This window comes from Podarcis cretensis, assembly GCF_951804945.1.
Source record: "Podarcis cretensis genome assembly, chromosome: 6".
Lineage (NCBI taxonomy): Eukaryota > Metazoa > Chordata > Lepidosauria > Squamata > Lacertidae > Podarcis > Podarcis cretensis.
In genome coordinates, this window is record NC_137175.1 from 30,033,411 (window position 1) to 30,057,808 (window position 24,398).

Here is a 24,398-nt window from a genome sequence, read left to right on the forward strand (position 1 = left end):
CAGAGTGTGTGTGTGTGCGTGTGTGGATGGAATAAAGTTTCATATCCTAATACATTGGTACCTTGGGTTACATACACTTCAGATTACAGATGCTTCAGGTTACAGACTCCGCTAACCCAGAAATATTACCTCGGGTTAAGAACTTTGCTTCAGGATGAGAACAGAAATTGTGCAGCGGCGGCGCAGCGGCAGCAGGAGGCGGCCCCATTAGCTAAAGTGGTGCTTCAGGTTAAGAACAGACCTCCAGAACGAATTAAGTACTTAACCCGAGGTACCACTGTATATTGTTTGATTGCCAGTGGAGAGATGCTCAGTAAAGGCCTTTGAAGACACAGTTGGGCTGTAACCATGTTGGTGAGTAAATGCTGCCTCCAGCTTTGCTTTTGTAACCCCAGTTAGCTTTGCTTCCCTCCCTGCTTCACTCTGGCCCTAGCTTTTTCTAGTCATCCATTCCTTGACCCCCTTTCCCTTACTTGACAGTCTAGGCATGGAGCAGAAATTCGATTCACTTTGCATTTAAAGGTGAACATCCCTAATTAGCACTTTCCAGAACCAGGCCATTCTGTGACTCTCAAAGAAATCAAATCACAATCTGGAATGAGCAAATCAAAGAGGATGGACAGCTCCAACTTTTTGGATAAATAAAATAAAATCATGCACTGCCTGACACTAATTTTCTGCCAGATTCTTTAACAACTGTATTGGAAAGGTGGGGAGAAAACAAGACAGGCCTTCTCTCTCCCAAGCTTCAATGACAACTTGAGTTAAGCTCTCTCTGTAATAGATTCAAGCAGAGAGGTTCAAGCTGTATGAGTAAGAAAAGAAATGAAAGAGCTTTGTTAAATATAATTTTAAAATGATTACATGAAAATGGCTAATTCTGTAAATTGCTGCTAAATTGAAGGAATATGCAAAGGAACATTGTCTGTACTGTTTACATCTGCAGCTGAGCATATTAGAGTAGTCACTGTATAATTTCACAGCAGAGTTTATAATCAAATTTTCCCATATCAGTCATATCCACATATATTGTATGATCATGCTCATACTGCTGTGTTGAAACAGATGTTTACGATAATGCTATTATTCTTGAATGCATAGCTTCACCACTGATTGCACTTAGAAAGCTTGTCAAACTTCTAACAGAATGCTTCTGTTGTGCTTATTTTTGTGGGCTTAACACATTTCCCAACGGGATGTGAGAAAATGCTTACAAATAATGTGTAATTTGTAGTGTGTGTATATAGAAAAGGTCTGCAGCTTGATGACACCCCGCCCCCCAAATGTGGATAATGTGATAAGGGGAAAAACCCAACATAAAATGTTATCCAACAGCAGACATGTTGAAGCACATTGCGTGGGCATTTTATATTGTTTTTAACATGTGCTGTGACATTTTGCTTGGTACCATTGATCACCACACCCCTTATCAGGCATGGCCAAACTTGGCCCTCCAGCTGTTTTGGGACTACAACTCCCATCATCCCTAGCTAACAGGACCAGTGGTCAGGGATGATGGGAATTGTAAAGAAGGATCGAACATTTTTTATGTATGCAACAACAGCAGCAAGGATACTCGTTGCCAAGCATTGGAAAACTCAAGATCTACCCACACTGGAAGAGTGGCAGATGCAACTGATAGACTATATGGAACTGGCCGAGATGACGGGCAGAATCCGAGACCTGGGAGAGGAGATGGTGGAAGAAGACTGGAAAAAAATTAAGATTTATTTGCAAAAATATTGTAAATTGTATGAATGTTAAGCAGGATGCTTGATCATAAACAATTTGGCACCATCGAAATGGATGAGGTGAATTATGAAGATAAGTTAAACTCAAGAAAAAATCAAATTTTTAGATAACTATTAGGCTAAGTTTAATGTTTTGAAGTGTGAAATGAATATATCTAAAATTTAAGATATAACATTGGAAAATTAGATTGCAAGGTGGGACAAGCTGATAAATTGCTGGATTAATTTTTATAAATTTGGAACGTAGGATCGGGAGATGTGAGGAAGTCCAAAGAGGACAAGAAAATATGTTATAAAAAGTGATAATTTTGTATGTTTTGTTTTGTGTGTTGTAACTAAAAAACTTTTAATAAATATAAAATAAAATAAAAATATCAGGCATGGCCAAACTTGGCCCTCCAGCTGTTTTGGGACTACAACTCCCATCATCCCTAGCTAACAGGACCAGTGGTCAGGGATGATGGGAATTGTAGTTCCAAAACAGCTGGATGGCCAAGTTTGGTCATGCCTGCTTTACTCTCATTGGTGAGGAGCTCGTTGGTGGACTGCTGGTGGGAAAAGGCACAGCACAGCACACACACTTCTTAACCCACTGTTCTGTGCGAGTTTGGTATATTGGAAACTTGTGTCACAAACATAATTGACCCATGCCTAAAAAAAATACCTGCATGCATGCCCACAATGGGCCTCAGCTTTCCAGAGGTCAGGGATGGTGATTGGAATCCTTATTTGGATGGAAGCCAGTGTGGTGTAGTGGTTAAGAGCGGTAGACTTGTAATCTGGCAAACTGGGTTCGATTCCCCGCTCCTCCACATGCAGCTGCTGGGTGACCTTGGGCTAGTCACACTTCTCTGAAGTCTCTCAGCCCCACTCACCTCACAGAGTGTTTGTTGTGGGGGATGAAGGGAAAGGAGAATGTTAGTCCCTTTGAGACTCCTTCGGGTAGTGATAAAGTGGGATATCAAATAGTGCAAATGTCTCCCATCCCCAACTGCCTGCTAATGTGGATGAGAAACACTGAGATACAGTTCTTTCAAAAATGCTCGTGTGTGGACAGATGTGCACAAAAGTGCACATGGGAAAATGGGATCTGTGCAATGATGTGGGCACTAGCACTCTGGTGTGTACACAGCCTCTATCCACTGTGGAGATGGTGGCCCTGATCGTCACCTGGCAGCAACACAATTCTTCTTGCTTTCTTCGTTTACCTCTTGTTGCCTTTATGTTGATTCTTGCAGGAAGAATACAATAGTGCCTCTTATGGCCATTTGGCAGCTGGAGATCTTCCCTGCCTTTGTCCATGGACAAGACTCTAAGCGTAGACCTTTATTCTGCCCACCCTTCCTTTTTAGCATTTAAATAGTTTCTCCATCTCCAGTCCTTTCACATTGCATTTCACTGTCATGCCACTTCATTTCCCCAAGTACTTTCTTACTAATTTCTTCCTGGTAAGTACCAACTTGCTAATTTCTTCCTTTATGCCTTTTTATAAAAAGGCTGAACTGGACGTTATGAGAAATAAGTGATCTCTCACAAATGTGGATTCTTCGTTTTTGTTTTTAAAAAGGTGATGGGGATATCACAACTGGGAGGGTGGGGTTAACCCTCCCCATGCTATTCAACCTGGAAGAATGCCATTTAAGTACCAAAAAGCAGCTTTCGGGAGCGTTATTTGTCAGAAAAAAGGGCTAACCTTCACCTTCCCACTCAGTGAAAACATCAACAGTGTGTATGGTGGCTATGAGAAAGGCAAATTCCATGTTAGGGATCATTAGGAAAGATTAAAAATAAAACTGCCAATATCACAAAGCTTTTATGCAAATCTATGATCTGAACACACTTGGAATACTGTGTACAGGTCTGGTCTCTGGATCTCAAGGAGGACATTGTAGAGGTGGACAAGATTCATCAAAGGGCTGGAACTGCTCTCCTACGAGGAAAGCTTGCAACAGTTGGAGCTTTTTAATTTAGAAAGAAAAGTGAGCAAGAGGTGCATTAAATTATGAAAGATGTGAAGAAAGTAGATTCAAATACATTTTTCTCCTTCCCTCATAATGATAGAATTCAGGGTCATCCAATGAGCTGAATGTTGGAAGATTCAGGCCAGGCAAGTCCTGCTGCAGTTCATCTCCTGACTTCTTTGTTTATTGTCTGCAGTTTTATCTAAGGGGTTTGTTTGTTTTTTTTTTTTAAAAAAACTAATAATAAAAAAATCATACTCTTGTGTTCTGTTTTTAATAACAGATTTCCTAGGAAGTAATTGTGCTGCGTTTCAAAAGCCATTGGAAGTGGCTGGTTACAAATCAGATAACATGAGTAAACTAACAGTAATGAGCTCAGCAACTATTGTTCCTCTTCTACAGGAAGACCTGAGATTTCATCCACTTATAGCAGATGGATACAGTGGTCGGCTATTACTCTGGAAACTCAATGCCTTCCTTCATGCTTATGGAGGAGGGAAAAACATACCGATGTTGTGTGTACCCATTGTGTATACCAAGCATACTCATTATGTTCTCACAATGGGACAAATAATAGATTTGGAGGGGGTCGTTTTAATTAATCCCCTGCAAACACCGTCTCCCTCCAAACTCCTTTTACTGTACTGCTCCAAGCAGCTCTGTTGCCCAGCATCTGGCAGCTGCCTCTTATGCAGGGAACCATCCCCTGATGTGCCACTGCCCTCCACTTCAGACCCGGCGGCCCACCTCCTCCTCCATCACTCCACACTCTGGAGTTTTCTCGCTAAAGTTGTCTCCATGTGTTAAGACTGCACAGTTGCTTAGCCAAGTCTTGTGAACACGGAGGTTAGTTTAAGTCTGTATTCTCTGAGTTCCTTTCTTCCCTACAGAGAAAAAAAAAGTGATGCATTTTGTACTACTTTTTTGTCAGTCTAATTTTATTGTTGATTTTTGCTGTTCGCTGCCATGGTATTTTTGCTTGATGTTGTCAGTTATAGATTTGATTTTTTTTAAATTGCAAATAATAAAATAAAATAAAAACTGCTCCTGCCCGGCAGCTGGACAACCTAGGTTTAGCCTGACTGATCTACCAGTAGGGAAAGACTCCCTCAGCTCTATCGCACCTTCCAATCACCTCCAGAAATAATTTGAGCATAATCTTTCAAACTCCTTGAAATTGCTACTTCAAATAATGCAAATGGCAATTCAGCCCTGAATTTTCATTCAACACTTTTGTAGCTTCAGGAAGCTTCCTTCTCTTCCCCTGCCCTTTTCCGCCCACTTTCTTTACAAGATTTTGATAAAATGAAGTGCTGTCTGCTTGGTGTGAACATAAAAGTTTCCTCCATGCATTTCATGAAGGTTTTGCCACCGTGTCAGATATAAGTTTGTGACATTCATCATCCCCTCCCATTCATCTCTCCTTTGTAAGCTCAACTATCCTACTTTCTGAAGTCCCTCCATGTACCACTGCCTTTGACATCCTCTAATCATTTCCTCTGCCTAGTCTGTATCTTTCCCAGTAATATTGCAGTCGGGGGGTGGTGTGTGACATCTGCGCACACAGTATTTACATAAGATTTCTGTTTTCTATATTGGAGTCAGTGTATAGTTCTACAGAATGAGGCCCTTGAGATGACAGACTTCTGAAGTGCATCACTTGTGGGCTCAGGTGCAGTTGGCCTCAGGTCACTGGGGGAGGAGCATCGGAAGCAATAAGTGACATGACATCATTTTGGGGGTTGAAATGGCTACAACTCTATGGATTACAGATGTAAGAAGGTTTGGCTTAGGGGCACTGGGCAAGTATCGGAGATCTGCCAACTCAGTTGCTGGCTGATAACTTCATCAGGGTAAATCCTGGGTTAAGGATCCCCATATGACCACATCAAATATGGGTTAGCGCTCCACAGCCCCAAGTGAGAAGTTCTATGGTCTGTCAGCCATCTGGGCACACAGACAAAATCCTTCCCCTTTCAATGGAGGCTCAAATGCAGAGTGTGGGGAGACAGAGACCTCTGCTTTTAGGTCTGTTTGGATTATTTCATATTTTGTAAGCCTGTGCTGGACAGTACAAGATATTGTATGGATATTTTTTGGATGGATCTTTGTTGCTTATTGTCAGGGAACTGCCATCAGAGCCAGAGGCGGAGGGAAGGCTCCAGAGCGATGCTGGAGAGGGTCCCAGCAGTGAGAGAGGCAGCCCATCTGCTGGGGAAGGAAATCAATGTAACACCAGGAGGGAAAGGGGGGCAGATGGGGGGATCGGAGAAAAGGCTCCAGGACTCTTCACTGGAGACTAGTGGGGAGAGCACGGGTACTCCGCTGCCTACACCCTCCCTGCACAGAAGACTTCCATGCAGGGAGAGTAGGAGGAGACTTGGCGTCAAAGAACTTTTTTGCTGGAAGAAGTTTAAGAAACGCCCACTGACGGATTCTGCCAGCGACTGAGACAGCCACGAAGTGAAGGGCTGTCCAGACAGAAAGGGTTCAACCAGGCAACCAAGCCAAGAGTGGCGGCAACTTATGCATGAGCAACCCCCTAGAACCATTACACTTATGTTCTGTTTTTAAAGAGTTTTGCAAATAAAAGTTTCAATACTACTTTTATGGGCCTGGACAATGATTACTTCCAATAGGAAGTAGTCAGTTCTTATGCTTCCGGTCACTTCAAACTGCACAATCTTAATATCTGCAGCACCTGGAAGGCTGCTCAGAAAGAAAGTTGGTCCTTGGACTGAAAAAATGTTCCCCTCCTTTCCTTCTAAGATTCCTGTGCACTCCTACTTTGTAATCAGCCCCATGTAACTCAATGAACTTTCCTTTGGAGTGAAGGTGCATAGCGTTGTGCTGTACACTTTGAGAATAATTGCAACTGAACATGCATCCGGGAAGCTACAGGGATGATTATCCATTTAAATAAAGAATTCTAGCTCTTCCATCTCCAAACAGATGTGAGAGAGGTACTGTGTTCACAGGCAACAAAAGGGAACTTAAATGATATGCAAAATACAAGATGTCATGGTTTGACATTCATCATCACTTTTATGAAAATATCTAATAAGTTCTAAGTAGGTGTAAATGTCACATCGCTGAAAGCACCTACTTGCTATCATCCAGTATAATAAATGTTTACAAACACATTTACACATAAAATACCAGGACAAGTGAAACATGAAATAAGCTTGAAGGGAGTATAAAGATAAAACCACGGTAACTTTATCCTCCAACTGTTTGGATTCACATTTGAGGGAAATACTGGGGGCTGCAAGGGCAAGGGGGGGGGTATGAAAAGCCCTTCTCTGAGCAACAAGGCAGCAGTTGTATTCCAATCACCCTCACCCTCCTATTTTCCACCTAGCAAAGCAGCTTACCAAAATGAAAGCAAGTATGACAAACTGCAAAAGTATGCTGAACAACAAAACAAAAAAGCATGTAAAACATTGAAATGGCAGCTATAAAACTTAAGAGCAGCCACTGTAAAACATAACAGCAGCAATCATAAAAAAACAAAAGCATTCACTTCCTCAATTTGATTAAAGTGGCACCTGATATGCTTTACCTATGGGGAGAAGGAGCTTGGAGGAGTGCTTTAGCTCAGTGGTAGAACATCTCTGCAGAGAGAGAGAGAAAGAGGGATGGTGCAGGAGGGCTGTGTGAGAGCTGGATCTGAACTGTTTAATGGAGTCCCATTGAAAATTTTCCTACTACACGTGCCATTCGCAGCAGGAGGGAAGCTCCCATTGACACCCCAGGCCTTCCCTCTTCCCACTGGAAATGAGAACTGCTGCTTCTCAGCTCTGCTATGCTCCAGAACACACCATCCACCATGCCCCACCTGGCATCACAGGAGAGCTGATCGTGTCAGTTTTATTCACGCAACTCACTCCTCTAGGGCCCTGGAGGCAGCTACAGGCAGGTCATTAAAGTTGACTCAAGAGCTCCTTTTCAGCCCTGATATCTCCTTTAAAAATCTGTTTCATTGAGAGGCAGAAACATTCTCCTAGCTAGCTCTGGCTCGCTTGCCTGGCTTGCGAAGGCATAACGTGAATACACCTTGGAAATGGAGTAGCGGCCTCTGCAGTGATTGCTGATGTGTGATAACTGCCCAATGCATTATTCATGAGAGATCCGCACCGGTTTGTGCATTCTAAATATACCATCAGGTCTACAGAACTCATTGGCCAGTGACCCAGAATACAGTAACTCCAAAAATGTATGATATGGTTCAGAGCAGAGCAGGAAATGTGTGTCTGACAAAGGACTGGATAGTCATTATTCTGGGTCCTTGGAGTCATCTTAACTTGGTACATGTTGTGAATGAAATGCTCAGTATGAAGTTTAAGGAAGGCTTTCAAAAATAATAATAGTGGACCCCAGTTTTTGTTTAAAAAAAGTTGCAGTTTAAAATCTGTTTAAAGAATTCTTTTAAAGTGTAACTCCTACATCTTCCAATTCCTCCACCTTTCCCCTAAGAAGACGAAGGCGGAAACATAGTTCTTCCCATTTTATCCTCATACCAAACCTGCAACGTAGGTTAAGCTGAGAGGGTTTGACTGGCCAAGGTCACTCAATGAGCTTCATGAATGAGTGGGAATGTGAAGCCTGCTCTCCCAGGTCCTAGACCAAAACATGAACCACTACACCACACTGTCTGTGCATAATATTGTTATTTTTTAAAGGAAGTTTTCCAAAATAAACTTAGAAAACCATAGAGCAAACTTTTAAAAATGCACAAGAATGCTAAAAGCATTCATCTATCCAAATCCATATCTTTGTTCTTGTTCCTGATCAACCAACCATCCTCTTTCCCAGGGTACTTCATTCTATTCCTTCTCCTACCCTTTTTTTTCAGTCCATTAGCATTCTGTAGTCACCAAGTTCTCATTGGCCTGTTTTGGGGTCTTACCCTTTGGGGTTTTCCCTCCCTAATTTTTATTTTTTATTTTTTTTTAAGTTTGGCAAATCTTGTGGTCCCATCAAGCCTGCTTAATATTTTCTGGCGTTTCAGATGACCCCGCTTTGAAATGAAGATTCTGCCCCAAGCTTTGAGGGTAGTCTCCCATGTGGCTTCATGGAGATGTTACTCATAAATAAAGCCCCCCAACCCAATCTGTCAGTCCCTTTTGTTCATTTATTTATGTTGTTGATTGTTCTTCCTTTACAATACGGTCTACGAATAAAAACAATAAAAGGAAAGAGAAAGACCAGCAATGGCCATCAATTTGTTGTGCAGTATCACAGAGTAAATACGGTGCAAACAACACTAAAAGGGGGAAGGGAGTTTGGTGGGGGGAGGGAGATAGAAGGAAAAAAGGGAGGAGATAGGCTCCAGCAGAGCTCACTGAGCATATACTTTATGCAAACTGGGATAGTTCAGATGGTAGAGCATGAGACTCTCTGCCTCAGGGTCGTGGGTTTGAGCCCCACGGTGGGCAAAATATTCCTGCATTTCAGGCTGGACTAGAAGATCATAGAATCACAGAGTTGGGAGGGATCACAAGGGTCTACCCCTCCTGCAATGCTGGGATCTTTTTGCCCCATGTGGGGCTCAAACCCATGACCCTGAGATTAAGAGTCTCCTAGGGACACGGGTGGCACTGTAGGTTAAACCACAGAGCCTAGGACTTGCCGATCAGAAGGTTGGCAGTTCAAATCCCTGCGATGGGGTGAGTTCCCGTTGCTCAGTCCCTGCCCCTGCCAACCTAGCATTTCGAAAGCATATCAAAGTGCAAGTAAATAAATAGATACCGCTCTGGCAGGAAGGTAAACGGCGTTTCTGTGTGCTGCTCTGATTTGCCAGAAGCGGCTTAGTCATGCTGGCCACATGTCCTGGAAGTTGTACGCCGGCTCCCTCGGCCAGTAAAGCGAGATGAGCGCCACAACCCCAGAGTTGTACACGACTGGACCTAATGGTCAGGGGTCCCTTTACCCTTACCCTTACCAACATAGCTATCCCATTGTCCTCATGGTCCCTTCAAATTCTATCATTCTAAGTAGTTATCCCCAATGCCATGGTGTTTACTCTTAGTGCTGCCTGCTAAAAGCATCTTTTTTCATATGCTGCAAAAGGAGATACCACTGAGCAACCGGCTGGGACAAATGTTTCTTCCAGTGTAGTAAGACCAACCATTTGGCCAGCAACAGGCCACGCAGAGTCCAGTTATGTTGCCCCTCCATCAAGGCCCACAGCGCTGGAATATAATTGAGTATAGCATGGGCATCTGAGAAATTTAATATTGGCAATGACCTCTGCCCAGAATAGAAGAGAAGAAGCAGAGTTTGGATTTGATATCCTGCTTTATCACTACCCAAAGGAGTCTCAAAGTGGCTAACATTCTCCTTTCCCTTCTCCCCCACAAGAAACACTCTGTGAGGTGAGTGGGGCTGAGAGACTTCAGAAAAGTGTGACTAGCCAAGGTCACCCAGCAGCTGCATGTGGAGGAGCGGAGACGCGAACCCGGTTCCCCAGATTACGAGACTACCGCTCTTAACCACTACACCACACTGGCTCTCCACTATAGGGCATGACCAGATCATATGTCCTTTGGTGATCTATAAAAGTTCACATCCTGTACAAAACATTCCCCAGAGTTTTGATATTGATCCTATTACTACACATCACACACTTGCAGAGATCATACTTGCAATTTTAAGTGCAATTTTAATTAAAACAAGCTCAAAGACTTATATCTCCTACACACAAACTAATTTTTGAGGGGATCTGTACTGCACTTTTTATTTTATTTTTGGTTACATCCAAATGATGTTCAGTTTTACACATGAGTCATACAGAAATGTCAGTCTCACTAGCAACCAACTGGAGTGGGGTGGGGGAGAGTCAATCTTTGGTGGCTAGGTATTTTCCATCACATTAAATGAGGTTTTTAGAAAATTAAGAGATATCTGAATTTCTAAAGGATCAAACAAAACGTTATGATGAACATTTCTGTACTAAAAAACCTAATGCAAACTGCTTTCAATAGATGCCCTAATTAATGATACCAGTAGAAAGGAAAGGTAATAAAGGAAATAGCATGTATAGAAAATTGATGTAGACACCAGAATTGCTATATTTTATTAAACAGGCTTTTGTCTTTCCCTGATGTAATTTGCTGGATGATGATATTAACAAAAAGCAATGATATATAACAACCATACAGTTCATATTCTGGTTGCTAATGGAAATTCTTCCTCAATCTGAGGTTTATTAAATTTTGCAATGGAGCAACTCCTTCCTAACACCTTTCCCTTTTGCTGCATCTGCCGCCTCTTTCCTCCCGAATTGTGCTCAAGCCATTCCAACTCTGCAGAACATACTTCTCTGCCTAGGATGAGATTACCCTTGCTGCTCTCCATAATCATTGAAGGGAGAGATCAACCAGACCTCCACATCCCCTGCTACCCCCTGCCTCAAACATCCATACAGTGGTACCTCGGGTTACATACGCTTCAGGTTACATACACTTCAGGTTACAGACTCCGCTAACCCAGAAATAGTGCTTCACGTTAAGACCTTTGCTTCAGGATGAGAACAGAAATCGGGCTGCGGCAACGCGGCAGCAGCAGGAGGCCCCATTAGTTAAAGTGGTGCTTCAGGTTAAGAACAATTTCAGGTTAAGAACGGACCTCCGGAACGAATTAAATACTTAACCTGAGGTACCACTGTACTTAAAAAAAAAAAAAAAGCCGAGACATCACCTTGCCAACAAAGGTCCGTATAGTTAAAGCTATGGTTTTCCCAGTAGTGATGTATGGAAGTGAGAGCTGAACCATAAAGAAGGCTGATCGCCGAAGAATTGATGCTTTTGAATTATGGCGCTGGAGGAGACTCTTGAGAGTCCCATGGACTGCAAGAAGATCAAACCTCTCCATTCTGAAGGAAATCAGCCCTGAGTGCTCACTGGAAGGACAGATTGTGAAGCTGAGGCTCCAATACTTTGGCCACCTCATGAGAAGAGAAGACTCTCTAAAAACGACCCTGATGTTGGGAAAGATTGAGGGCACAAGGAGAAGGGGATGACAGAGGACGAGATGGTTGGACAGTGTTCTCGAAGCTACAAACATGAGTCTGACCAAACTGCAGGAGGCAGTGGAAGACAGGAGTGCCTGGCGTGCTCTGGTCCATGGGGTCACGAAGAGTCGGACACGACTAAATGACTAAATAACACCAACAACAACCACCACCACTGTACTTTGGAGAAATGCATGTAAATAAAAGAAATCAGGGATCCTGGAGCTTGTGGGTGGGGAGGAGTCCTGAGAGGGATGAACACCAGGGGTGGGGTCAGTAGGTGACGAACACCCAATTTTACCCTCCACACAGTTACAATTGCATGGAAGGAATCTCCTGAAAATGGCCACAGAACTGGCCAACTATCAGTAGACACTGTTTACAAGATACCCTAATACTGAGCTTAACTACTGAGTAACATGATCATACTCATGCCTGGAAATGGAAAGTTCCTAGTCACATTAAGTCTCTTAGATGCAGTGTGAAACTCACTAGAGCCAACTCAGAACAGATGCAGCCTTTCTGATCAATTGCCTTGTCTCATCTCTTGTCTGAGAAGAGAACTGGCATATCAACTCGAGTTGTGTGGTTTCCATATGTCTTACACTTTGCCGAACTTTCTAAATAAAATTCCAGTATACAATCATAAAATGAAATGCAGAGGGATTTCACCACAGAAAAACAACAACAAAACCTCAATACGATCCTAGACTCCTTTTTTGCTAAGTTGCAAGTTGACAGGTACTAACAATTCAGAATACATACGATGAAGTGGTTTAGATCATGTTATCACAGCAACTGAGGGAGTTTTCTGTGTTTTAACAGCTCTTGTTGTTTCAGTTCTTAAATGAGAACAGCAGCAGAAAAATTCTCAGTTACATTTTTGGACTCAACAGTGTGTTGAAAACTACTACTAGTAGTAGTAGTGGTGCCTGCATGCCTGTTTTACCTTCTGAGTCAGAAAGCTAACAGATGCAGCATTCCCAAGAGGAATATGCAATGATGGAGGCATTCCTGTTGAATTTCTGCCTGTCATGAAGCTATTAAAGGCACAAGAGAAAAAGAGGCAAGCACACACACCAGGTAATCAGTACTGACATGTGGCCCACTAGGATCATGACACTTTCCTAAGCCTCTTTGCTTTGCATCTTGGTGCACTGAACCTGCCTAGTCTTAGCAGTTCCAGAGGGTCTTTGCTTCTGCTATTGAGTCGTGTCATCAACCTGCAAACTAATGCCCCTTTTTACTCCAAAATAGTAACAGTGTGGGCAATGGCAGCTCCAGAACCACCTTCTCTCTTTGCTTAAAAACCATCCAGCTGGAGGGAACAGTGATCAGGAATGAAAGATTAATCCATTGCCAGCAGTGCATCAACTGCACTGTTGCTGTCTCTGCTAAGGAATTCACATAAGTACCTTTAAAGTATGGGGTATCTTCAGACAGGTAAATGTAACATTGTCCTATTTGTTAGAGGGTGATTTATTGCACTCAGACACACCCAAAGATGGTGTGGTATGGTTGCTATAAACTGATCCAGAAAGTCCCTGGTTCAAATTTAACCTTGGCTTTGAACTTGCAAGCGGCCTACAAAAACACACACCATTATTTCCTAGCCTCACCCCCAATGCCTCTCACAATAATACTCTACATTCAGATCTCACTCCAGATTTTTTGGTGGGTGGGTTCTTGGGCAAGATGCCTTCAGTGCTCTGCTCTGTATCTGACTCACAGCTGCCACTGTTGCCCATTGCTTTCACTCTCCTTTTGGCCGTAGAGAGACAGTGTGAGGCAAGTGGAAGATGCCAGGAGCCTCTGGGGGTTGGCATTGGTTTCCTTGCAGGGTTGTGGGCATTAGTTGATGCCCAATGATCCCTGATGCTGACGTAGCCATACTTTACAGACTGTTGTAAGAATGCTGGGTGGGTAGACTGCACTACTTATAGATGGGAAAACTACTTCTGAATGTTCCACATGTAAAACAAAGAAAGAAACTATGTCCCTGCAAATGGGAAACTAGTACAACAGAGATTCAGGTAGGTAGCCGTGTTGGTCTGACACAGTCGAAATAAATTAAAAAATTGTCCAGTAGCACCTTAGAGACCAACTAAGTTTGTTCTGGGTATAGTTTTCTGTGTCCCTGCACACTTCAGATATGGTAGTACAACAGAGATAAATGTTCTAGGCAGCCCGCTTGCCTGCTATGCTGGATTTCTGCTTGGAGGGGTTATTGTTTAACATTGAGAAATGAGATCCTTTACCTGTATTCTAAGGTGGTGCAGCTGAATCACATCCTCCTCCTGCCAAAGCAGAGGAGATGAGTATGAGGCAGAATGGCCATTTTGGATGCAGGTTAATGCCAAATAGATTTGCACTCAGAAATAATTCCCTCTGAGTTTGATAGGACTTGTTCCTAGGTAAGTGCAAGTATAAGATTGCAGCCTAAGATTCTCTGAACATGTTATCTGGACTGTATGATACTACCTCTACCCACTGAACTGCTGCTCTGGCTCCACTGCATTATTATTTTAAGAGCTGTCATTATTGTGACTGCACTGTATCATGATATTGGGCGAGCTGGCTTTCTGTTGTTTCCAAATAGTTCCTTTACATTAGCATGATGCGATGGTGGAAATAACTTGGAATGCCTATGGCAGCAAACGTTAAATGCAGAGCATATTGTCTGCAGCATCGCACATGTCCTTGTTACAGTGGGACAACCCTTCCCTCGAACTCCACGGACCTTGATTATACGATGCACAATAGCTACAAAGCAAGCCCAAGAGGGCAGCCCTTCTTAGCCCTCCCATACACAAATGGCACAGACTGCGCCCGCCAATGATGCAACCTGCCCTTTTCTCTATCTGCACTTTTCCCTTAGATCTCGAGTATATGACAAGTTTGATTTTTTTTACAAAGTGATTTTGTTCCTTGATGTTTTTCCCCCCCTTTACGCAGAAAGAGGAAAAACAAACCCTTCATCTTTCTGTTGTGCTCAAGAGTGTTGATTGGGTCTTATCACTTCACTGTGGGGGTTTCTCATCTTTGCAGCCCATCCAATCTGTAGGTTGACTCAAATATTTTAGCTACTTGGGAAAAGAAGGAACTAACTTTGTATTATTTTTTTATAAAATCAAAACAGCAGCAGCTACAACAGCAGCAACAGAGGGGAACGGCAGACACTGTTAATTCAATTCCAGTTTTTATTCAAGAGTTTCAGCATCTCTCTAAGATGGCGCTGTGGTCTAAACCACTAAGCCTAGGGCTTGCTGATTGGAAGGTCGGCAGTTCGAATCCCGATGGGGTGAGCTGCCGTTGCTCAGTCTCTGCTCCAGCCCACCTTGAAGTTCGAAAGCGCGTCAAAGTGCAAATAGATAAATAGGTACCGCTTTGGAGGGAAGGTAAACGGCGTTTCCGTGAACTGCTCTGGTTTTGCCAGAAGCAGCTTAGTCATGCTGTCCACATGCCCCAGAAGCTGTCTGCAGACAAATGCCGGCTCCCTCGGCCTATAGAGTGAGATGAGCATGAAACCTCAGAGTCGTCCTTGACTGGACCTAACAGTCAGGGGTCCCTTTACCTTTAAACTAAGGATGGGTAAAAATATCAATTTCAGTTTCTTTGTTTCTCATTTTTCTAATCTCATGTTCAGTTCTCCAAACTTTGACATCAGCTTGTTTTTTTTAAAAAAATGTCCTCATGAAAATTCACCAGTATTCTAGTGTGAATTTCTCCTACTATGCGTATTTTCACAAAGTAATTTCCCTAATATAATGCATCTTTGCCTGCTATTTTTACCAATATATGCATCTCAATACACACTTTACACTAGTATACACATTTTTGTACTTGGTTGGAGAACTGTATTGCAAAATTTAGAGAAGTTTGAATTTCACTCTTGTGTATCAGTTTGCATATTGTTTCGGGATGTTCACCTTCAAATGTTGATGGAAATATATTTCTTCCCTGTCCCTGGTCAAAGCAGGAGTTATTGAATAGGTGTCACTTCAAACCAAAAGCTGGTATTCCAATATTGCTGATTATCATTCTGTTACCTCTTATCTTCAAGACCCTCACCCTGGTCTTTAGAATAGCCAAAATCAGGAAGAAAGCACTTTAAGTGATCTCATTCCTGGCAGCACTACAGACATTTTACATATTCATTCTGCATGCATTAAGTCCCAGAGAACTTTGGTGCCGAGGGCAGGATTTCAGCTTTCTTAATATTCAAGATTGAACTTTCTGAAGTAGCGAAGATTGTTCGGGAAAAGAAGAAGAGCTATAGCTTAATGGTAGAGCACCTATTTGCATGCACCAGGTTCAATCCCCAATATATGCAGGTAGGGCTGGGAATTTTTCCTTCCTGAAACCCTGGAGAGCTACTGCTATTCAATATAGACAATACTGAGCTAGATGGACCAATATAAGATGACTCAATATAAGACAACTTGCTAGGATCCTTTCCCTTCCCACTATTTCCTGCCTCTTTCCCTATTCCTTCATCATTATCACCATCCCCTTTATTTACAGACCACTTTCCCAAGATATGTGCAAAATGGCTCACAAGAATACTAACAAATCATCATTATACAGTGCCAATTACCGGTAAATAAATAGATTGACACAGTCATAAAAAATATTTTTTTTTTTTATTAAATTTTTTAAAATACAAATGCAAAGATAATCAACAATATAGCATATATCATGACATATTTTCAAAACCTCTTTGGACTCCCTCACATCTCCCGCTCCCACTTACATCGTCTTAAATTTTAACCAGCAAATTATCATCTTATTTATATTCCTAGGTCCCATTCTTTTAAACATAATCTAATCGTTCTCCAAATGGTTTATATTTTCCTCGATCTACTTATCGTCCTAATTCCATCTAATTTAGTGGTGGTCAATTATTTATGATCTAGCATCCTTCTTAACATTCAACCAAATTACAATGCTTTTTAAAATAAATCTTAAATTTCTTCCAGTCTTCTTCAACCTTGTCTTCTCCCAGGTCTCGGATTCTGCCAGTCATCTCGGCTAATTCCATATAGTCTATCCGCTGCATCTGCCACTCTTCCAGTGTGGGTAGATCTTGGGTTTTCCAGTGCTTAGCGATAAGTATCCTTGCTGCTGTTGTTGCATACATAAAAAATGTTTGGTCCTTCCTTAACACCTTCTGGCCGACAATACCCAAAAGGAAGGCCTCTGGTTTCTTAGTGAAGGTATACTTAAATACCTTTTTCAGCTCATTATATATCATTTCCCAGAAAGCCTTCACTCTAGGGCAAGTCCACCAGAGGTGAAAGAATGTTCCTTCATTTTCTTTACATTTCCAACATTTATTATCAGACAAATGGTATATTTTGGCAAGTTTAACTGGGGTCATGTACCATCTATATATCATTTTCATTACATTTTCCTTCAAAGCATTACATGCAGTGAAGTTCAACCCAATGGTCCACAACCTTTCCCAGTCCTCAAACATAATGTTGTGCCCAATGTCCTGTGCCCACTTTATCATAACCGATTTAACCATTTCATCTTGTGTATTCCATTTTAACAGCAAGTTGTACATTCTTGAGAGTATCTTAGTCTTAGGTTCTAACAGTTCTGTTTCCAATTTCGATTTCTTCACCCGGAACCCTAACTTTTTGTCATTTTTAAAAACTTCGTTAATCTGAGCGTAATGTAACCAGTCTCGCACTTTGTCTTTAATTTTCTCTGACACAGTCATAAAAAATAAACATGATTTTGAATCCTTACAAAACCATTGATGTTAAAAGGCAAGCCCTAAACGCAAGAAAAGCATTATTGGCATCTTCTGCAGCAAGAGCACTAGAAATTGCTGTCTTCACCCTATCCTCCTAGGCTTGATAGAAACAACCAGGGGCCAGATCTTGCCCGACTCACATGCTCTCTAGATACTTTCAGCAGCAGCAGTCTTAGCCTTTGGAGCTGCATATTATAGCTGGAATCAATCAGACCCTAGCCTTCCAGGCCTGGTGGAAATGTTTGAATGAGAGAGCAAGGCCTTGCAGGATTCACATAACTTTTCCCTCATTTCATTCCATGCCACTTCCTACTGACTCTTGCTGTGGAGACAGCAATATGGAGTACAGTTCTGTGTGGCTGGTTCAGGTTCCACCAACACACAATTGTTCTAACTGGGCTAAGGTCATATCCACACCACACATTGAAAGCACTATTGAGTCACTTTAATAGTCATGAGGAAACTTGGAGACTGTAGTTTGTTGCAGGTGCATCACTCACCACTGCAATTCCCTACACCCTTAAACTCTAGTTCCTGGGAGTCTCCACAGCTGGGCATAATAGTGCTCTAGATGTATGGTGGGCATGGGACTTATATATTAGGCCAAATTTTCTTTCGCTTTCCATATTGCTTCCCCCTGTTTGTCTTCTTTCCTTTCTCCTTGACAATTTTTCCCCTCAAAGGCAATATCTTTTCAGTTTATAGATACCAGCAGGCATGCATTGCTAGGGGTGTTGCATGGGCGGGGGGGAGGCAGAGCCTCACGACTTTTGTGTCTGGCCATAGATGTCCTGCAACTCTTCCTCTTTCTCCTCCCCCTTTCCCCAGTTTTTAAAACTTTGCTTAAGTGGCAAAGCACACTGTCCTGGTCCTGTTGCTGAGTGACAACATGCAGGGCTCAGTGGAGCAGGAGGCCAACCAACCGGAAGAGACTCTGAGGTGTACTTACCTGGAGGCTGAATTAGCATCCAAAGTCAGGTCCAGTCTTAGGGTCAGGCAAACAGCAATTCCAGGGGTCAGGGAATCCAATGATCACGGGTTCAAGGGTCAAGATGAGCAGGAAACAGCAAGGTAGTACCAGGAACTACCAATGTTGTTTTTGGCTTCTGACTGCTGCTGGAAGCTCTGCTTAAGAAGGCTGGAGCCAGCTGGTTCTCATCAGTGCCTTCTCCTCTGTGTCCTTAAAGGCTAATCAGCTGCAGGTGGAATCACTCCAGTCCCCCTTCAGGCTGCTGTTCAGCCGGTGAAGCTGACTCTTTCTTTTTTTTTTTTATAAAAATTTTTATTGGGTTTTTACATTTTATAAAGACACACACACATAAAAAGACAAAGACAACACATATACATTTTCATACCCTTACTTTCTTTACCCTCTTTCCCGGACTTCCCCCCACCCCCTCTTCATACGTCCCAATTCCAATAATTAGTTCAGCAAGTTCTTGTCTATCATCTTAAACATATTGTTATTGTTTTTAAAACTTAGCTCTTTTTAGTTGTCCACATTTAACTTATCCAATTCTCTTATAAACATTAAATCCTTTTTCTAAGGTCGACCTAACTTCCCTTCCATGAATTTCTCCCATTCTTATACTAATTATAGATCACAATAGCCAAATACAAAAATCATAAAATTTTGAAATTCAATTCTCCCCTCCCTCCCTACCCCGGTCTCCATCCCTTCCCAAGCAAATGTCCACAAAAACAGTTCCTAGCCCGGACTCCTCACATCCGAGGCCCTCAACTCTCTGTTAGTCTCTCTCTGCCGATTTTGTTGGTAATCCTTTTTGTTGGTCCTCAGGTCTCGAAGGAGTTCTGTCACAGTCACAACAAATTTTCTTCCATCCGAAATATTTAGAAGCAGTTGCTGCAAAAGGTCAGCTGCTTTCCCATACTCAAAAAGGAAGTCCCAATCATGTTTCTTTATTCTTTTAAATTCCAGTGTTCCAAGTACTCCAGGGACTTCCTTCTTCATCTTTCTCATCTTTCGCAGATTTATAATCCGAAGATCTTCTTCTTTCTTTTCTGACAATATAAATTTCTGGTTGGTATTTTCCGCCTGTACTTTCTCCACTCCTTCTTTCCTCTCCATCGGTTCCAAAGATGTCATTTCTGGTTCAGCCACAGATTCTTTATCAGTTAAATCCTTTATGCATTCAGCAGAGTTGTTTGTTTTAGAATTCAAGGTCAAAAGTTCTTTGTTCATAGCAAAATTCCCACGAGAAAAAACATTTTTTCTATCTCTGCCAGTAATTTTCCCTCTGCAGCCATTGTAATGTCTCTAGTTCCCCCTAGGGGGGTTCCAATTGCTTAATAGTCCTTTTCCAACAATCCGTCACTTTGTTGTTTATTACTACTTTGTTTCCAACCACCTCTATTCAAATGTAACACCTTTAGTTCAGAGAGTTATTAAGTAGCAAAGTTCTTAACTTTAACCGCCCGTTTGACAGCTCCTTTGACAGCTGTCAAACTCCTTATTCTTTTCCTCCGGCACCCGCACAGGACGCTCCCGGGTTCGGGGGGGGGGTTTACCCGAACACTTCCAAGAGTCCTCCCTTTCTCTCCAGCACAAAAACTTCTTCTGTCAAATTCATGGAAATATCTTTGTCTAACACCACAAAAACAATAATCTTTCCACCTTAGTTCTCCGGTTCTTGCCTTAAATCATTTGTAGGTAGGGGGGGTGCGGACTTCCCTTTAGCGCATCCCCCGGTCGTGCCAAATTCCAAGGTAAAAAAAAAAATTTTTGAAGTCCAAATTCCATTTTACTCACGGGTTGTTTGTTTTCCAATCCAAATTTTGGGAAAAAAGTCAGCACTCTCCGGCCATGGCTCGCGGCTTCGCTCCACCGAAGTAGCGGTCTACTCCCAGCACCACGCCACTCTCCGTACCCTCTCCGTAGCCTTTAAAAAGGCTCTTCGTGGGTCAGGGAGGGCGCTTAAAGGTGCCCACCGAGTCACCAAGTCCGCAGGCTTCCGCGCCTGCGGTTTCTAAGGGTCCCCGCATCGCCGGCGCGGTAAGACCCGTCTTCAGCAGAGCCGATTCCCTCCGGAGCTCGGAGGGAATCCGCCATTAACCGATCGCGCTAACCCGGAAGTCCGAAGCTGACTCTTAGCCCATGACACACATGCTAGTAAGAACTCAATGGGGAGTTGCTCTTTCATTTTTGTGGCCCCTTTCCAAACCTTGATGCGTGAAGGGCTTTCCACGATTACTCAGTCTCAAAAATGCCAGGAAATTACAGCTGTAGAAATATTATTTACACTAACTTGTGGTTACTTCCATCTTCACCCCTATTCCAAAAGCTTGCCTGCCAGAAATCCTGCCACTGTGCATGTCAGAGATTTTTCCCTCCTCCCTATGCCTTACAAACTATTTCCCCCCTCTCCTATGACATCTTCTCTCACTCTACATGCACATCTAATTTTTAACCTTTTGGGCTCCCTCAGTTGTCCACTTCAAGGCTGAGGCCTGGACTGTATTTGCAAGTCCCTTTCATCTTCTCCTTGTCCATTTCAGTACCTCACACAGCCACACTTGAGCTGTCATTTACGAACCAACCATCTTTGCCCAACTATACAATGTCGTTACCATTTATTTTCTTTATTATTTTATTATTTATATCCCACCCTTCTGCCCAAAGGAGCGCAGTTATGAAACCACACAATTACTAAAAATTAGCTTAGGAAAGGAGATGAAATGATTATGAGGGGAGAGAGGATCATCTTATAGACCGACAAATTTCAAATCTGGAAGTCATTCTTCCTACTTTAAACTATGGCTGTTTCTCTTGCTATACATGTCTTCAAAACATTTGAATATACAGAAAGCAAAGGGGAAAGAACTCAGTTTTTTGAAGCAAATCATGAAGGTATCAGATATAGACATTGAAATGTTGTCTTGCTCCAGCCTTGAATCTTTGTGGGTCTAATGAGCTTTTGCCCCTTAAAAGTCAAAACGGTACTTGAAAACAACTGATGACTACTTAACATGTTTTGACTCCCTTCTACCTTTCTGGAACTCTGAAGGTGGGTCTTGCTGTCAAACACAATTCCTGCTTAGCAAATGCACAAGCAGCCTGCAGGAAGTTGCGTCCTCATGGAGTGCCCTCGCAAACTTCAAGCACATGTGGTTTATTTGTCAGGAACACATGTATATTTCCCCACTTTCTTTATTCCTCAACTCTCTCTTTTGTTTTGTTTTTGGAAGTTGGATGTCAGCCACATGGCAAGGTTATTCTGTTAGACAAGCTGGCAAATGCCAATGACAGGATTATAATTAAGTGCCAGGACATGGAGCCAACACAATTACTGTGCTGTTATTACGCTGTATGATGTGCTAAAGAAGCTCATAAAAATGCCGTAAAGAATATAAATCAAGGGGCATGTATACAATCAGAGAAGGAAAAAAACCTTTCTCTCATTTAGAGCTGACACCCAAGAAAAAAGAGATAACTTTAATGAAAGATATGCTTTTTTTCATTGACAGACCTTCCAGTCTCTGGGCACACTAGTTACATTTCATCTGTCACATCGCAAAATTCAAGAAATGCGAGCGCAGTTTCATAGCTTGCATTTCCTCAGCTTCTTTTTCACATGCCCGTTTCTCATGTTAGCTTAGCTCCAAAAGAGGAACATAGAAGCAACCTTGTACCAAGTCAGACCAATGACCAATCTAACTCTTCATGGTCTACACCAGGGTTTCAAAAACTAGGGTTTCCAGCTGTTTTTGGACTACAACTTCCATCATCCCTAGCTAGCAAGATGGTGATATCAGGGATGATAACCGTAGTCCATAAACATCTGGAGACCCAAGTTTGTGAAACCCTGGTTTATACTAACTGACAGCAGCATTCTGGGATTTCAGATGGGGATCTTTCCCAGTCTTACCTGGAAATACCAAAGACTGACCGAGGGACCTTTCGAATGCAGACCATGAGCTCCACCACTGAGCTACAGCTAGGAATGCAAGAAGGCATCACTTTCCATTCTGCCCTGTATTCATCACATGCAACGCTGTTTCCATTCTGCTGCAGATTGTCTTCCACCAAAAATGATGTTATTTGTACTGCTGTCCATTGCGGCAACATTTTGTAACTTACGTAATTAATTACATAAATTACATTGTTGTTGGGTGCCTTTATCTAGGCCCCAGATATCGGAAAGACTGCCTCTTCCCCTGCAGACACTCTTGGGTGTTAATGTCAACAGAGGAGGCCCTCTTGGTAGTTCTACCACCTGTAGAAACTTGAGTGGTGATGGTCCAGGAAGGGACACTCTCTGTGGCAGCCCCTAAGTAGTAGCACTACCTCTCCACAGAAGTAGCTCTTCCACCTTCACTCTACAGTTTTCATCAAATGCTGAAGGCCCTTTAACCTGGTTGTTGTTGACACCTGAGATGTATATTTTTAACAGCCCCACTTCTCTTGTGATTGTGATACATTTTACATTGCTTTTAATGTTGTATTTTAAATGGTTGTGACCTGTCCTGGGTGAAGGGCAGGCAAATGATGATGATGTTAGCCATTGTGAGAATAGAATGGTGGATTGGTCTGATCCATCAAAGTTCATCTTAAGTTCTTATGTACTTAAACCTCTCAAGATAGCATATGGTTGCCTTCAACTAACTTTTAGGTGCGTTCACTTCAGTGAGTCAATTTTGAGTAAACGTTAGTTGAATACAACCCCAGGTATCTTCTTCTGCTTTGAATAGAAGTGCCGCTTGGCAAAACACTCATAGAGCTGATACTAATATCCAAGGTCATCTGTAGACCCAAGGTGCTGTTCTGAAATATGCCTTACATAAAAATTTGTTTAATAATGCATGTTTACCTGTGCTATTTTCATTCTTCCTTATTCTCCAGATAAACGCTGAACCTGAAGCTCTTTCTTGTCAACATTTTCCTCAAGGCAACAAATTCTGGTACTTAATTTGAAAGGAAGGTTAGCTGAGCTCTTACTCTGCTTAGCAGAAGTTTCCGTTAAACCCAGAGTGGGTAATGGGTAACTTTGGACTGAATACCTCCATTTGGTAGACTACATCTTAATACAGACTATTAAGACAATATTGTAATAACGGAATTCAAATTCAGTTGCCAGACTCATGAAAATGTGTTGTAATGCTGAAGGAGAGCTGAAGGCCCCAGGATGTTTCATCTTTGAAATTTGGGCTTGTGCATATGGAAAACAAACAGGCTGTACAAACAGATAATCATCATAAGGGGCTCTATCCAATGCTGTCACTCTGCTGGTGCAAGAGATTTCCATGTGGAACTTCCTTTTCCTTTTCTGTCCCCTCCAGTCCTTTTGTGCCCTCAAAATTCACTTCAATAGGTCAATTCTGAGCTCTGGAGGCCTGGGGTGTGGGTGTTCCAGAACAGATTTGGGGAGCATGTAGGTGAAAGAGAGGAAACAGAAGTCCTGTTGCACCAGCAGAACCCAGTCACACAGCACTGGATACAACAAAGTATCTAAGATTAACAAATATATTCAAATCAAATCAAAAGAAAATCTTCAAACATAAATCATTCACTACACTCATTTTTTCGATTATTTTTTCTCCTTTTCCTGGCTTTGGCTGGGGGGAAGTCATAAATAACGTTCCTGTCAAGATTCAAGAAGTGTCCACTATCTGCACTTTCTGGAAACAATTCCAAGACATTTTAGTTCCACCTGGATAAATGGGTTTTTGCCATGAGTGTCTGTTCTGTATTATTTTTGTTTTGTTTTGAATGTATCTGCTCTTTTTGGGTTTGGTGGTCTCAAAATGGCATACACAAATGGATTTCCCTGCCCCTCACTATTCTAAACAACCCTATAAGAAAGATAAGGCCAGGAGTATGTGCCGAAAGGGTCCACCATGTGCAGCTCTTATTACCCATGCATTACTAATCATGAGCAGTGCCTTGGTTG

At 42.3% G+C, this 24,398-nt stretch overlaps 1 long non-coding RNA gene across 2 annotated transcripts in view; it reads left to right on the forward strand.

Annotated features, from left to right (window-relative positions):
- LOC307218053 overlaps positions 1-24,133 on the forward strand; it is a 47,074-nt gene extending 22,941 nt beyond the window's left edge. Inside the window, exon 5 of one of the 2 annotated variants that reach the window (XR_013839709.1) lies at positions 23,351-24,133. This is a non-coding gene — a long non-coding RNA (uncharacterized lncRNA). Of the gene's footprint in view, positions 1-3,995; positions 4,633-23,350 lie in introns of those variants that run through there. The other variant, XR_013839710.1, reaches the window with a different exon arrangement.
- Positions 24,134-24,398: the final 265 nt, after the last annotated feature.